Source organism: Schistocerca cancellata, chromosome 3 (genome assembly GCF_023864275.1).
Source record: "Schistocerca cancellata isolate TAMUIC-IGC-003103 chromosome 3, iqSchCanc2.1, whole genome shotgun sequence".
NCBI lineage: Eukaryota > Metazoa > Arthropoda > Insecta > Orthoptera > Acrididae > Schistocerca > Schistocerca cancellata.
This window is the reverse complement of record NC_064628.1, coordinates 456,859,823-456,877,172: the sequence shown is the minus strand read 5'-3', so window position 1 is coordinate 456,877,172 and position 17,350 is coordinate 456,859,823. Positions and strand designations below refer to the sequence as shown.

General features: G+C 39.6%; 1 protein-coding gene across 2 annotated transcripts in view; it reads left to right on the top strand.

The window, feature by feature from the left end:
• Positions 1–462: 462 nt before the first annotated feature.
• LOC126175225 (phospholipid-transporting ATPase ABCA1-like) overlaps positions 463–17,350 on the top strand; it is a 455,526-nt gene continuing 438,638 nt past the window's right edge. Inside the window, exon 1 of one of the 2 annotated variants that reach the window (XM_049921856.1) lies at positions 463–674. The gene's annotated coding sequence lies outside the window, so the exon portion shown is untranslated. Of the gene's footprint in view, positions 675–1,895; positions 1,988–17,350 lie in introns of those variants that run through there. The other variant, XM_049921857.1, reaches the window with a different exon arrangement.

Below are 17,350 nucleotides of genomic sequence, written 5' to 3'. Positions count from 1 at the left end.
AATCTTTGTCAAGTGTAACGATCGTAAATTTTACAGTTCAGTTAATGAACTTTATCATTGACAGTTACGTTATTTTGATTCTATATTCTGCTTGATGTTTCGTCTAGTGTGAAAACACCATCACATGATGGTAATGTCACCTCCCATTCCATTGACATCCAATGTGAATCGGATTTAAAAAATCTACTTGTCCTAGCTCCTTAATTCTGACACTATATTCAGATTTTTTGTATTTCTGATTGTATACCATAAAGTCACTTTCGCTATTCAGGACTAAGCTAAGCTAAGGGATGTTTTGTTGACATTTCATCCAATATGAACACCCTTCCATTGGCCAGTGACCTTGCCTTCTGTTCTCCGTTGACGTCGAACGTCAATCGATCTAGAGAATTTCTATTGCAGAACTGTTGCGATTGATCGATGTTGTTCGTAGTTGAAAAGCTATATCTCTGATGTTGACATGTCTTGTGGTACAGAACGCTGTTGTTTGACAGTTGGGGTAGAATATTGATGATGTGTTGTTGTACGCTGTGAGCTATGTTTCTGTTTTGCGTGTGAGAATAAGTGAAAGATGGTGATGGCATGGAAGTAGAGCGATATGTTATCCAGGGCACTGGATACCGGATAAATACCCCAATGGTAGTTTAGCCCAGAGAAATACGCCCGCTCCAAAGGTAGGTCTGAATTGAAGTACTGTCACAATTGTGATAAAATTTTTTGAGGACCTTTTATATTCTCTGCAAAGGTAGTTTTTGACATTCATATATAATTTAGTGTCTCCGCAATATAGAGATGTGGAACGAGAGGTGTTTCTAGTCTAATCCAAATCTTCAGACTGTAGTGTACTATGGGTGCATCTACGAAATAACACTTTTACAAAGTAGGATACATGTAGTTACCCCACATTTCCCCACATAGCCCAAATGAGTTCCACAGTACTCGCACCCCAACCACGAATAGATACTTTTCAGTCAAATCAAATAACACGACTGTATAGACATATGCCTTGTGTCATTAACTTCGATTAACCTATATAGTTAAAAGAAATTCACTAACCTGCCGAAAGAAGTGACACTATCTTCCTAGTGGAAAAAGCTCAAGTACTACAGTGTAACGGAAATTAAAGACCAGCGAAAAAAGAAGAATCGTTAAGCAAGGTAAATAACACAAAAACCTATCACCTACTTTTTCTAAGCTACCTCCACCCACCAAAAAAAAAAAAAAGGTAACGTATTGCTAGTAGTTGTCCATCTGGGAGTCACTGTACCTCACGCAAATACAGAACGGCCAAATAAACTACATTGTAGATCGCCAGTGTACCTTTTTCTTATAATGTTCCATACCATATGAACCTACATAGGCTATCTTCACACGACTACCAGATGAAGCTGTCTCTAAATCCATTTTGATTCGTTTCCCCCCATGTTAGAACCTAATATAGTCTGCGGAAACACCCTATTTTAACACAGTGACAACACTTACTTTCCTAATGTCAAACCTCAACACTAGAGAATGGCACTGCAAGCAGTATGTGCTACAAATCTTCCTCTCCACATATGCAATATTTTAAGTACATGTACTACATATGAAATTACATAACGCATGATCATCATAATATCGTGGGTCAGAGTGGATTCCTGGTACCAAACATTTTTAGGTGACACACATTGTTCTCAGCAGCAGGGGATAGGCCTACTGTATATTCCTGGTACTGACTGTACGAGAATAGCAAATTACTTGTCTGAACCTCTTATGTCATCTGTATGATATTTGTCAGCCCTCTACTGATAGTTAAGTCTTATCTCAAGGAAGACTTTCCATTACATGTTAGTTGCTGCTTGGGAGTATTTTTCTTTATTTTATCAACAACTTGATACAGTTATGTAGTTGTCTTGTGGTGACATGTTCTAGCAATTACCCAGTGTCATAACTTTTCTGGTATTATATTCTAGTTCATATTTAGCTTTGTTGGCAGTCCTTTGATTTGGTATGCTCATATTGCATCAAAACAAATGCGAATACCTTTCTTTTTATAAATGAAAGATGACTTAAGTTAAATACTTGTTCCAAACAGTACCTATTGTGTGTTCAGTGTGTTTTGCAGTAGTGCTTGTAGGAGATTTAGCATTATGCACAAAGAAACAAACAATGTGAAGACTTTTACTATAATGTTTTGGAAGGGAAAGAATGTTATTTGATTGTGTTCTACATTTGAATGATAGTATGCTTTGTGGCTCAGTAATCCTCCATAAGCATTCACTTTCATATCACTTGATTTACGCAGTCTCAGACAATACTATTTAGTTAATATAATAAAGTGGAATTGAGTGACAATTAAATGTTCATCTGTAGCTACAATAACGAAATTGGTAGTTTTACTTCATTGCAATCAAAAGTCTAGGTAACCACCTATCAATGAGCCCACCCGGTAAGCCGTGCAGTCTGTGGATGGTTTTTAAGGTGGTTTTCCTCGGCGAATGCGGGCTGGTTCCCCTTATTCCATCTCAGTTACACTATGTCGGCGATTGCTGTGCAAACACTTTCTCCTCGTATGTGTACACCATAAGTACTCTACCATGCAAACATTGGAGTTACACTCGTCTGGTGTGAGACATTCCTGGGGGAGGGAGGGGGGGGGGCTTCAACTGAGGGAGCCGAACCACACAGTAACCCTGGGTTTGGTGTGGGTGGCGGTGTGGTGAGTGGACTGCTGTAACCTGTTGTGGGGTTGCGTACCACTGCGGGCTGCTGTGGGGACAATGCCTCTCTGTTGTTTAGAGGTCCCTGCTTCCATACAATGCAGTACCTGTCAAGATATTCAATTTCTTAATTTAAAGCAGAGGTTTCTTAACTCTGTCATTTCTAGTTCAAAACTACTTGGTCACTACTGAAAGCAAAATCTGAAATTGCTCCATAATGTAATGGCTAGAAATAGAGTTCATGGGCCCCAGTTGTCATGCGTACTTATTCTTACTCTTACTCTTCTGGCCCCAAAATTTGCAGTCATTTTTTGGCCTCATCGAGGATCCTCCTCCACAACATTTTGTGCTTGTCATCTACTTCCCTTGCTCCAAATATCGAAACATCATTGGTCACCTAGTCTCTTGAATATAGAGGAACGTTTGATATGATTTATTGGCTTTGACCATTGATGTAGGAAACATGACAAATGCTGTAAACATTATGGTGACTATAATGTGATGTTATTGGCAATTTATTTTGAGTGGGCTAAGTACAGATCAGTCTATCATCGCAACCAGATTTTTTAATATCACACTCATTGGCTTTGCCAACTTGCAACCAAATTGTCGCCTTCCAGCATACCCTAGACTTTGGACAAAGCTACATATCAATATGTCACCACAGCTGGATTTTTTTTTACTGTCACATTCGTTGGCGTCACCAACTCACAACCAAACTATTACCTTCAAACTGAACCTATACCTCTGCTAAGCTAAATATCAGTGTGTCACCACAACCAGTCTGTGAATGTATGAACGAAAAGGTGATGTGTTGGCAGTCATTAACATTGTCACTGGCCGAAGCTGGCGGCTAAGATCAAACATTCCTCTTGACCTGATCTCTCCATCTGATTAGCCAGATTGACAAAGGTCTTACACCTTCAGGTTTCTTCTCCAAGACTTCTCTTAATCCCTCCTCTCTTGTATTGATGTACACAACCCATCTCATTCTCTTTGTCTTAGCTTCTGCAACAATGTCTGGTTCATTATACGCTTCCCAGAGCTCCCTGTTTTTTCTTCTTCACCATTTGGGAATACGGAAGCGTCCGATCCCGCCTGTCTGCTTTGACCCTTGACGTCACAAATATGGCGGAAATGACCATAAACCACGATTCCAATATGGCGCAAATAAAGTCGTTCCGTACACATTATGAGGACGAAAATACATTGAAAAACAAACGCGCACACGTTCCACAAAAAGCCTAATGGCACTAACAGGATAAGCGCGGGAAATAGAGGGTTTTTGGGTGGGGAAAAACTAAATATAAACAAATTTAGACACCCACCCCCATACAAAACCACGCTAAACGACGAAAAAAACAGACATCACAAAACTCCCCAAATATCACTAAACACAATATCATCTGGAATCGGACACTTCCCTTGACGTATATAGCTCAACAGCAGCTCCCGATCCCATAAATTAGGACCTAACACTTCCCTTGACCTATATAGCTCAAAAACATCTCCTGATACCAATACCAACACTCACAGCCACACATTAGGATTGAACACTTCCCTTGACCTGTTATCCTTACGACATCTCCATATACAGCCGTCCATGGTCCGAGACGCCGGAACTTTAAGTAAGCGTCATTTCTTCACGACATACTGAACACTTCAAAACTTCATCCAAAAATCCGAATAGTTACAGAAATTTCATTAGAGACAACGCACTGTCCCTCATCATAGCCGACAACCGAAAACTGTTGACCCTGTCAGTCATATCCATACCTACCAAAGACATAAAAAAAGCAATTTACCAAAATTCACACACGACGCGACTCTTGCAAACTAAACCAAAAACATCACCTAACACACCACCAGAGAGCACCACCGATCGCATCAAAACGACGCCTACAAATATGCCACTCTCACAAACTACATTCCGCGCTGTCGTGACGTCACACACCACAACAGCCTTACATCACGGGTCAAAGCCAACGGGTGGGATCGGACGCTTCGGTCGACCCCACCATTCTTCTCCCTTGCAAATTGGTCCAAATATCTTCCTAAGGATTTTATTTTGGAAAACCTTAACCGTTTTTTTTTTTTTTTTTTGTATGTTTATCTGTTCACCATATTTCTGACCTATATAGTAATGTTAGTCTGATTATAGTTTTGTGTGTTCTCATTTTGGTTCCTCTTGATAAACTTTTGGATGGCAGTAGTTTGTAGAGTGAATACGATTCTCTGGGTGCCACTTGTATCCTCACTTCTATGTCTTGTTTTTTTTTCTGTTATTTGCTCCTTACTCTTCTGCTTCTTTAAACACTTGGTACAACCAATCTAACTTCCTTTGCTATTTGAAATGGCTTTCTTGCCAGTATTTTCAGGTCATCTAGATTTTCAGCGGTTATGCTACATCATCTGCAAAGGCCAATACATTCATTAGTGTTTGTATGCTGATTCCCTCTCCTGTTTCACTTATTGCACCCAGTGCTTCATGTATTATTACATTGAACAAGAGCGGTGATATTCCATCTCCTTGTCTAACACTTGTTTTTATGTCAAAACCCATGAGATATTCTCCACACATTTTCACTCTCCCTTTGAGTCTTCCACTGTAACTTTTATAAGATTTGTAACTTCCTTTGGTATTCCAAAATTCTGCATTTTCTCCCACAACTGTTCTCTGTTTATGTTGCCATAGACTTTCTTAAAATCAACCATCACTATTGTCAATACAGATATCTTACCCATGCAGGATTGAGTCTTCATAAAACCTGCTTGCTTCTCATCTGTTATCTCTCTTAAATATGATTCCATTGTTTTATGGGTAATCTTGGAGAGCACTTCGTATGCTATGCTAAGTAATGAGCTGCCCCTGATTTCTGCATTCTTGTTTATTGCCCTCTGACCACTTCTTTCCACCCAGATGGCATTACTTATTCATTCCAATTTGCAATTCTATGTCCTACCTTCTTAAGTAGTTCAACTGTTAGTCCATCTATCCCTGAAACTTTTTTGTTTTTGGCATTTTTATTGCATCCACTTTCTCATTCAGTGTCGGCAGAGCAATTAAGGGCATTATGTTCTCACATATGTCGTTCTTCCATTTCTATATTTTCATCATCAACATTTAAAAACTCCCCAAAATTTAGACTTTCAAATTTATACCACTGTTGTCTTTAGTCCTATACATCTTTGGTGTGTTTCCTTATCTGAATAACCTTATTAACATGTAAAAATCTCTTGCATTCTCTACAGATTTATCATCTTCTGCTCTTTTCACTAGACTTTCGACATGCTTCTTTGTTTTCATTGGAATCTTCAAGTGTGTTTTTTTTCCCTTTGCTACTTTCTTTTTCCTTTCACTTTTTGTTCGTTCTCTCAAGAACCATGGATTCTTCTTTTCTCTTTTTTTATCACACTTTTACTGCTGCTTTCACATTTGTTTTTATCATTTCCCACTGGCCTTCAATATCGAGGATGTCTTCCATTGTTAGAAACTAAACTTTTTTTTTTTTTTTTAAAAAAGCTTGATGATAAATTCCCACACCTTTTCATTATCTTTTAGTTTGTCCACATCAAGACCCCATTCTTTTATACCATTTTCTCCCCTTGGTTTTTCTATAGCCATTCATTGTCCTCTCTCTGTCTTAACTGACTGGTTGTGGTGTGTGCCTGTCTCGGCTCTCCTTATAGTTTTCACATTCTTTATACTGCTTTTCTTCCTTTGATCGTCAGCACATGGTCTATTTGGTTGTTTTGTTCTACTATCTGCTGATACCCAAGTTGGCTTGTAAATGTCCTTCTGAGGAAAGAATATCTCTTAATCTTTAAGTTAGTGGCATTTGCACAGCTAAGAAGTTTCGCTCCATTATCATTACTTTGAGTATGCAAGTGTTCTATCCTTGGTATTCCCTTCCAAATGCTCTTCCTACTGACTTAAAGAAGAAATAAAAACTTTGAGGTTTGCCGATGACACTGTAATACTGTCAGAGACAGCAAAGGACTTGGAAGAGCAGCTGAACGGAATGGACAGTCTCTTGAAAGGAGGGTATAAAATGAACATCAACAAAAGCAAAACGAGGATAATGGAATGTAGTCGAATTGAATCAGGTGATGCTGTGGGAATTAGATTAGGAGATGAGACGCTTAAAGTAGTAAAGGAGTTTTGCTATTTGAGGAGCAAAATAACTGATGATGATCGAAGTAGAGTGGATATAAAATGTATACTGGCAATGGCAAGGAAAGCGTTTCTGAAGAAGAGAAATTTGTTAACATTGAGTATAGATTTAAGTGTCATGAAGTCGTTTATGAAAGAATTTGTGTGGAGTGTAGCAATGTATGGAAGTGAAACATTGACCATAAATAGTTTAGACAAGAAGAGAATAGAAGCTTTTGAAATGTGGTGCTACAGAAGAATGCTGAAGATTAGATGGGTAGATCACATAAATAATGAGGAGGTATTGAACAGAATTGGGGAGAACAGGAGTTTGTGGCACAACTTGACTAGAAGAAGGGATCGGCTGGTAGGACATGTTCTGAGGCATCAAGGGATCACCAATTTAGTACTGGAGGGCAGCGTGGAGGGTAAAAATCGTAGAGGGAGACGAAGAGATGAATACACTAAGCAGATTCAGAAGGATGTGGGCTGCAGTAGGTACTGGGAGATGATGAAGCTTGCACAGGACAGAGTGGCATGGAGAGTGCATCAAACCAGTCTCAGGACTGAAGACCACAACAACAACAACTGTTGTTGTCTTCAATCCTGAGACTGGTTTGATTCAGCTCTCCATGCTACTCTGTCCTGTGCAAGCTTCTTCATCTCCCAGTACTTACTGCAACCTACATCCTTCTGAATCTGCTTAGTGTATTCATCTCGTGGTCTCCCTCTACAATTTTTACCCTCCACGGTGCCCTCCATTGCTAAATTTGTGATCCCTTCATGCCTCAGAACATGTCCTACCAACCGGTCCCTTCTTCTTGTCAAGTTGTGCCACAAACTCCTCTTCTCCCCAATTCTATTCAAAACCTCCTCATTAGTTATGTGACCTACCCATCTAATCTTCAGCATTCTTCTGTAGCACCACATTTCAAAAGCTTCTATTCTCTTCTTGTCCAAACTAGTTATCGTCCATGTTTCACTTCCATACATGGCTACACTCCATACAAATACTTTCAGAAATGACTTCCTGACACTTAAATCTATACTCGATGTTAACAAATTTCTCTTCTTCAGAAACGCTTTCCTTGCCATTGCCAGTCTACATTTTATACCCTCTCTACTTCGACCATCATCAGTTACTTTGCTCCCCAAATAGCAAAACTCCTTAACCACTTTAAGTGTCTCATTTCCTATCTAATTCCCTCAGCGTCACCCGACTTAATTCGACTACATTCCATTATCCTTGTTTTCCTTTCGTTGATGTTCATCTTATATCCTCCTTTAAAGACATTGTCCATTCCGTTCAGCTGCTCTTCCAAGTCCTTTGCTGTCTCTGACAGAATTACAATGTCATCGGTGAACCTCAACGTTTTTATTTCTTCTCCATGGATTTTAATACCTACTCCAAATTTTTCTTTTGTTTCCTTTACTGCTTGCTCAATATACAGATTGAGTAACATCGGGGATCGGCTACAACCCTGTCTCACTCCCTTCCCAACTGCTGCTTCCCTTTCATGCCCCTCAACTCTTCTTTATTTTTATTTATTTATTGTTCCATGGGACCAAATTAAGGAGAAGTCTCCATGGTCATGGAACGAGTCGGTACATGGAATTATAACAAGATATTAGAAACAGATAAAGTGAAATATAAAAAAACATATTCAGGTGACAAGTCGTAAGTTTAAATAAGGAAAATCAACAATGTAACACTGGGGTTTGCTTAATTTTTTAGCTCTTCCAGGAGCTCCTAGACAGAATAGGAGGAGTGAGCCATGAGGAAACTCTTCAGTTTAGACTTAAAAGAGTTTGGGCTACTGCTAAGATTTTTGAGTTCTTGTGGTAGCTTATTGAAAATGGATGCAGCAAATACTGCACTCCTTTCTGCACAAGAGTCAAGGAAGTGCATTCCACATGCAGATTTGATTTCTGCCTAGTATTAACTGAGTGAAAGCTGCTAACTCTTGGGAATAGGCTAATATTGCTAACAACAAACGACATTAAAGAAAATATATACTGTGAGGGCAATGTCAGAATTCCCAGATTTTTGAATAGGGGTCGATGAGAGGTTCTTGAACTTACACCACATATAGCTCGAACAGCCCGTTTTTGAGCCAAAAAGACCTTTTTTAAATCTGAATAATTACCCCAAAAAATAATACCATATGACATAAGCGTATGAAAGTATGCGAAGTAGACTACTTTTTGTGTTGAAGTGTCACTTATTTGAGATACTGTTCTAATGGTAAATAAAGCAGCATTTAGTTTCTGAACAAGATCTTGGACATGGGCTTTCCACAACAGCTTACTATCTATCCGAACGCCAAGGAACTTGAACTGTTCCATCTCGCTTATAATATGCCCATTCTGTCTGATCAAAATATCGGTTCTTGTTGAATTGTGAGTTAGAAACTGTAAAAACTGAGTATTACTGTGATTTAGCATCAAATTATTTTCCACAAGCCACATACTTATTTCATGAACAACATTATTTGATACTGTTTCAATATTACACACAAGATCCTTCACTACCAATCTGGTGTCATCAGCAATCAGAAATATTTTTGAATCACCTGTAATACTAGAAGGCATATCATTTATATAAATAAGAAACAGCAGTGCCCCCAGCACCGACCCTTGGGGAACGCCCCACTTAACAGTGCCCCATTGGGACTGAACATCACTACCACTCTCAATATTGCGGAGAATTACCTTCTGCTTTCTGTTCTTAAAGTAAGAGGTGAACCAATTGTAAACTACTCCCCTTGCTCCATAATGTTCCAACTTCTGCAGTAATATTTTGTGGTCAACACAGTCAAAAGCCTTCGTTAAATCAAAGAAAACACGTAGTGTTCGCAACCTTTTATTTAATCCGTCCAAAACCTCACAGAGAAAAGAGAATATAGCATTTTCAGTTGTTAAACCATTTCTAAAACCAAACTGAACATTTGACAGCAAATTATGTGAATTTAAATGCTCCAGTAACGTTGTATATACAACCTTCTTGATAACTTTAACAAACACCGATGACATAGAAATAGGTCTAAAATTGTCAACATTATCAATGTCTCCCTTTTTATAAAGTGGCTTCACTACCGAGTACTCTAATCGGTCAGGAAACTGACCACTCCTAAAGGAAAAGTTACAGATATGGCTAAGTACTGGGCTAACATACATAGAACAATACTTCAGTATTCTGCTGGATACCCTGTCATATCCATGAGAGTTCTTGGTCTTTAGTGATTTAATTATTAATTCGATCTCCCTCTTGGCAGTATCATGGAGGAGCATTTCAGGCGGAACACTTATTTCTATGAGCGCTATATGATTCCCTGTTGGGACTAGGATTCTATTTAGTTCACATGCTATATTCAGAAAGTGATTATTAAATACTGTACATATATGCGACTTATCAGTAACACGGACATTCCCACTATGCACTGATTCTATATCCTTGACCTGTCTCTGCAGACCAGCCACTTCCTTTACAACTGACCATATGGTTTTAGTTTTATCCTGAGACTTAGCTATTCTATCTGCATACCACATACTTTTTGCCTTCCTAATAACATTTTTAAACACCTTACAATACTGTTTGTAATGGGCTGCTGCATTTAGATTTTGACTGTTTCTAACATTTTGATATAATTGCCACTTCGTTCTACAAGATATTCTTATCCCTCTAGTCAGCCACCCAGGCTGCCTGTTTGTGCTAGTACCCTGTTTTGAACGTTCTAACGGAAAGCAACTTTCAAAGAGCATGAGAAAAGTCTTGAGAAAAGCATTATATTTATCGTCTACTGTATCAGCGCTATAAACATCTTGCCACTCTTGTTCCTTTATAAGGTTTACAAAGGTCTCTACAGCAACTGGATCAGCTTTCCTGAACAGCTGATGACTATATTTAACACGTGTTGCGGCACAAAAATTTTTTAGAGTTAGAATTTGTGCATCATGATCTGAAAGGCCATTCACCTTTTTGCTAACAGAATGCCCTTCTAGTAACGAGGGATGAACAAAAATGTTGTCTATGGTTGTTCTACTGTTCCCTTGCACTCTCGTTGGAAAGAATACGGTTTGCATAAGATTATATGAATTAAGGAGGTCTACCAGCATCCTCTTCCTTGCACAATCACTTATACAATTAATATTGAAGTCACCACATATAACTAACTTTTTGTATTTCCTATAAAGTGAACCAAGAACCCCCTCTAGCTTTAGCAAAAATGTTGTGAAATCAGAGTCTGGGGATCTATAAATAACAACAGTTAGAAGTTTAGCTCCATTAAATTTAACCACACCTGCACAACATTCAAACACCTTTTCAGTGCAGTACTTTGAAACATCAATTGACTCACATGGGATGCCGTTTTTCACATACATGGCTATTCCCCCACACTGCAAAGAGCTCCTCGAAAAGCTGCCAGCCAACCTGTATCCTGGTAAAGGAAGCCTCTGAATTATCTCCTTATTTAAGAAGTGTTCAGATATACCAATAATTTCAGAGTCAACATCTATAAGCAGTTAACTAACTTTATCTCTAATACCTTGTATATTTTGATGAAATATACTAATTCCCTCATTACTCGGATACCTAAGCTTTGTCAAAAGTGGTTCCTTTGTTAGAGAGGCTTCCCTTAAGCAGGAATACCTATCAGCTGACTTCAATCTAAAAAAGGTGCAGCTCTAACACCCACTACTGCAGGAATTTTCCCACGAGAGATCCCACCAACCCCACCTGTGCTGTCACCTATAAGCTTTGCCAACCTCCCCTTCCCATACCTGTTGAGGTGCAGGCCATGTCTAGTGAAACCCGTCCTACTGATAGACTCCACAGACACCACTGAAATGTGACCCATGCTTTCTGTCATCAGCACACCCCCAAGTCTCATGTTATTATGCCTGACGGCTGTATTACGATGAGGCCGATCGTGATGCTGAAACAGTTCCACGAAACGCACATTCGTGTTGCCAGTCTGAGTGGCTATCTTTTCCAGGTCACCATCTATGTTATACTCCCCATCCCTATCAATACTATTACCAGCCCCACCCACAATCACTACCTGATCCTCTTTAGTAAAATCCCTACATAACCCCCCTAGTTAACCTGAGCCAATCCTGCATTAGGCTTCACAATGCTGGTGACCTGGTACTCACTCCCTAACACTTCCTGCAACTGCTGGCCTACACCTCTACCATGACAACTATCTAACAGCAGAACCTTCTTCTTTCTCTTAGACTTTGCAACTGTTCCAGCCACCGTAGCTACTGAGATCTGCTGCACACTTACTACATCTACAGCTACTAGAGATTCCTCTCCACTAGACTCTGACAGTTGGTCATATCTATTGTAAACACCAATAGTAAAACTATATGAAAATCTTCTTCTCCTAGCAGATCTCTTGCCAACAGCCAGCTCCCATTCCCCAACCCCCTTCTCCCTCCTCATCCTACCTAGCCCCTCCTGTGCAGTTTTCCAACTGCACCTGAAGGGCACAGATCTTACGCTCCTGCTCCTCTATCAACTTACTCTTGCTACATAACCTGCAGTTCCAGGAGAGGATCTCACCAGAATGCCCACTGGATTCCCTACTGCATCCCCCCCCCCCCCCCCCCCCCCCAGTGAAAATACTTCGAACAAGTCTCACACTGCAATCCACTACTTGTAACTGCCATCTGGTTTCGGTACAAATTGTAAATAGCCTTTCGCTCCCTGTATTTTACCCCTGCCATCTTTAGAAATTGAGAGAGAGTATTCTAGTCAACATTGTCGAAAGCTTTCTCCAAGTCTACAAATGCTAGAAACGTAGGTTTGCCTTTTATTAATCTAGCTTCTAAGATAAGTCGTAGGGTCAGTATTGCCTCACGTGTTACCATATTTCTACGGAATCCAAACTGATCTTCCCCGAGGTCGGCTTCTACCAGTTTTTCCATTAGTCTGTACAGAATTCACGTTAGTATTTTGCAGCCGTGACTTATTAAGCTGATAGTTTGGTAATTTTCACATCTGTCAACGCTTGCTTTCTTTGGGATTGGAATTATTATATTCTTCTTGAAGTCTGAGGGTATTTCGCCTATCTCATACATTTTGCTCACCAGATGGTAGAGTTTTGTCAGGGCTGGCTCTCCCAAGGCTGTCAGTAGTTCTAATGGAATGTTGTCTACTCCCAGGGCCTTGTTTCAACTTGGGTCTTTCAGTGCTCTATCAAATTCTTCACGTAGTATCATATCTCCCATTTCATCTTCATCTACATCCTCTTCCATTTCCATAATATTGTCCTCAAGAACATCGCCCTTGTATAGTCCCTCCATATACTCCTTCCACCTTTCTGCTTTTCCTTCTTTGCTTAGAACTGGGTTTCCATCTGAGCCCTTGATATTCATACAAGTGGTTCTCTTTTCTCCTAAGGTCTCTTTAATTTCCCTGTAGGCAGTATCTATCTTACCCCTAGTGAGGTAAGCCTCTACATCCTTACATTTGTCCTCTAGCAATGCCTTCTTAGCCATTTTGCACTTCCTGTCCATCTCATTTTTGAGACGTTTGTATTCCTTTTTGCCTGCTTCATTTACTGCGTTTTTATATTTTCTCCTTTCATCAATTAAATTCAATATTTCTTCTGTTACCCAAGGATTTCTAGTAGCCCTCATCTTTTTACCTACTTGATCCTCTGCTGTCTTCACCACTGCATCCCTCAAAGCTATCCATTCTTCTTCTACTGTATTTATTTCCCCCATTCTTGTCAATTGTTCCTTTATGCTCTTCCTGAAACTCTCTACAACCTCTGGTTCTGGTTATCCAGGTCCCATCTCCTTAAATTCCCACCTTTTTGCAGTTTCTTCAGTTTTAATCTACAGGTCATAACCAATAGGTTGTGGTCAGAGTCCACACCTGCCCCTGGAAATGTCTTACAATTTAAAACCTGGTTCCTAAATCTCTGTCTTACCATTATATAATCTATCTGAAACCTGTCAGTATCTCCAGGCTTCTTCCCTGTATACAACCTCCTTTTATGATTCTTGAACCAAGTGTTGGCTATGATTAAATTGTGCTCTGTGCAAAATTCTACCAGGCAGCTTCCTCTTTCATTTCTTACCCCCAATCCATATTCACCTACTATGTTTCCTTCTCTTCCTTTTCCTACTATCGAATTACAGTCACGCATGGCTATTAAATTTTCGTCTCCCTTCACTATCTGAATAATTTCTTTTATCTCATCATACAGTTCTTCAATTTCTTCATCATCTGCAGAGCTAGTTGGCATATAGACTTGTGCTACTGTAGTAGGCGTGGGCTTCGTGTCTATCTTGGCCACAATAATGCGTTCACTATGTTGTTTGTAGTAGCTTACCCGAACTCCTATTTTTTTATTCATTATTAAACCTACTCCTGCATTACCACTATTCGATTTTGTAATTATAACCCTGTATTCACTTGACAAAAAGTCTTGTTCCTCCTGCCACCGAACTTCGCTAGTTCCCACTATATCTAACTTTAATCTATCCATTTCCATTTTTAAATTTTCTAATCTACCTGCCTGATTAAGGAATCTGACATTCCACTCTCCGATCCGTAGAATGCCAGTTTTCTTTCTCCTGATAAAGACGTCCTCCTGAGTAGTCCCCGCCCGGAGATCCGAATGGGGGACTATTTTACCTCCGGAATATTTTGCCCAAGAGGACGCCATCATCATTTATCCATACAGTAAAGCTGCATGCCTCAGGAAAAATTACGGCCGTAGTTTCCCCTTGCTTTCAGCCGTTCGCAGTACCAGCACAGCAAGGTCGTTTTGGTTTATGTTACAAGGCCAGATCAGTCAATCATCCAAACTGTTGCCCCTGCAACTACTGAAAAGGCTGCTGCCCCTCTTCAGGAACCATACGTTTGTCTGGCCTCTCAACAGATACCCCTCCATTTTGGTTGCACCTACAGTACTGTATTGCTGAGGCGCGCAAGCCTCCCCACCAATGGCAAGGTCTATGGTTCATGGGGGGGGAATGTAATGCTGTATGAGCATAAAACATGTTCCAAAATTCTACAACAGATGGATGTCAGATATAGGCCTATAGTTTTGTGCATATGTTCAATGACCCTACTTGAAGACGGGAATATTCGTTTCTCCACTGACTACACTGCTGCTAGAAGAGGAGTAAATTCTTTCTCACACTCTTTGTAGAATCATAGCGCATCCAGTGACCTTTCACCTGCTTAGTGATTTCATTTGCTTTGTTTTGATGTGGTCACTTGTATTGGATTGTATATTAACTGGGGGCCTAGAAATGATGGAGAGGCTCCATCCCGGCTGTAGCCGCAGTGCTCCATAATCCTATGACGACTACCGCAGTCCACTTCACCCCTCCACAGCCCCACACACTGAACCGCTCTTTCAGGGTTATTGTGCAGTTCAGCCCCCGGTGGACACCCCCCCCCCCCTCCCCTCCAGGGAACATCTCATTTCATACCACACAAGTGTAACTCCTATGTTTGCTTGATAGAGTAATGGTGGTGTACGCGGGCCTGGAGAACTTGTTTGTGCAGCAATTGCCGACACACAGTGTAGCTGAGGTGGAATAAGGGGAACCACCCCGCATTTGCCGAGGCAGATGGAAAACTGCCTAAAAACCATCCACAGACTGGCCGGCTCACCGGACCTTGGCACAAGTCCGTCAGGCAGATTTGTGCCGGGTACCAGACGCTCCATCCCAATCCGGAAAGCCGTGCATCAGACCGCATGGATAACCGGGCTGTGGTCACTTACTTCAGTGTCTGTTATTTTGCCATTTGTGTGATGATTTAGAGGAGGATCTACTGAGCGATCTTTCTCAGTGAAACAGTTTTGGAAAAAGACGTTTGGTATTTTGGTCTTTTGTGTCATCATACTCAGAAGCACATGTAATAGGAGTCATAATACATAGCACTGTAAACACTTATTTTGTGCATAAATGTAGGTGTCACTTTGGAACAGAATTAGTAAGTTCAAGACATGGAAATTTTACCATTTTCCATAGAATTTAAGCATACGCTTTGAAAACAGATGATTTAGACAAAATGTTTATGAAATATGACTGAAACTAGGTTTTCAATAGTCAGCCCATTAAAGTGATATATTATTGCACAACATAAGGGGTTGGGCATTTTGTTTGTTGCTATGGACATGAATCACTGTTACAAGCACTGCGCACAAAATGTTCTGCAGCAGCTCCAGTGTTTCAATAGACTAACTTTTACTTTGTGAATGAAATGGGTTATGTACAATTCACACACTTCTAGGATGTATGTGTGTTTTGATTAGCTAAACAAAATAGGGATTTTATCGCATTTCAACAAGTTATGAGACAGTCTTGTATCATATAGTTTTGGCCAGCATATGGTACCACATTGGTGAAAACAGTTATGTGTACCATTTATATCCTGGGAACTAAAGGGCCTTGCTAAACAAGAATCTCTCTATTCAGTTTACCTTGGTGCCAGAGGATTGCAACCTAAATATATCCACTGAAACTAGAGAATTTAAATAAAATGGCAATAAATTGGGTGATATGGGATCTTCTTGCAAGACTCTTTCATTTCTTAATTTTGCACTATAATGATGAAATTAATGGAAGCTATTGCTATGATGTACACAGTCTTCGCTTCCTAACATTGATTTAATTAGGCTTTTTACAAGAATAGTTTAAACAAATTTTGTGGAAATTGAATGAGTAGCTCCCTCAATCACTGAATCTCAGGCCACATTGTAATTCGTATAGATTTCTCCATTCTACAATTTTGATTATGACTTGTAAATGATGTGTTGTATTATTTCCACTTCTAAAGTCATTTTTTTCCTTTGATTTATGAAAATTAACATTTTTCCATATTTTGTTGGTGATAATCAATAAAATTATCTTACACATTTTGGAGAAGAGGTTAGTAAAAGTACTATCTATCGTGTCTCCCCTCTTATTAAGTAGAAGTGTCATAGCTTTGTTCCAGTGTTGAGGGGCTTGTCTTCCTTTGAAGACTTTCTGTAAATAAGTTTGCACATTTTTTTTTTCTTTCTGTTTCTTTTCTTTTCCCCTCAAACTTTAACCATTACAATTGAATCATCATCTGAAGGTTTCATTAATTTCTTTGTACCTCGAATTCCTATATACACCTCATCTAGTGTTACTTCAAGAATGCTATTGTTTTTATTGTTAATTTTTTTTTATACTCCACTTAAACGATACATATGTTCCAAGAAATCTTCACACACTTGTAAAATTTTGTCAGTTGCTGGTTGTCTGTGCCATTACCCATTTTAGCTAATGAAATGTGACAGTCCCCTGTTTTGTTTTCTCCATACTTTTAATTCGCATTGATTCCATAAACAGATTCAGATTGTTTCTTCTCACAGCAACTTTTGGAGATTTCTGAATATTGTTGTTTTATTCATCACATTCCATCTTGTTCCTATTATTGATCAATTAAAACTGCTATCATTTCCTTAGTGGTTTAGTAGATTTTATTTTCCTTTCC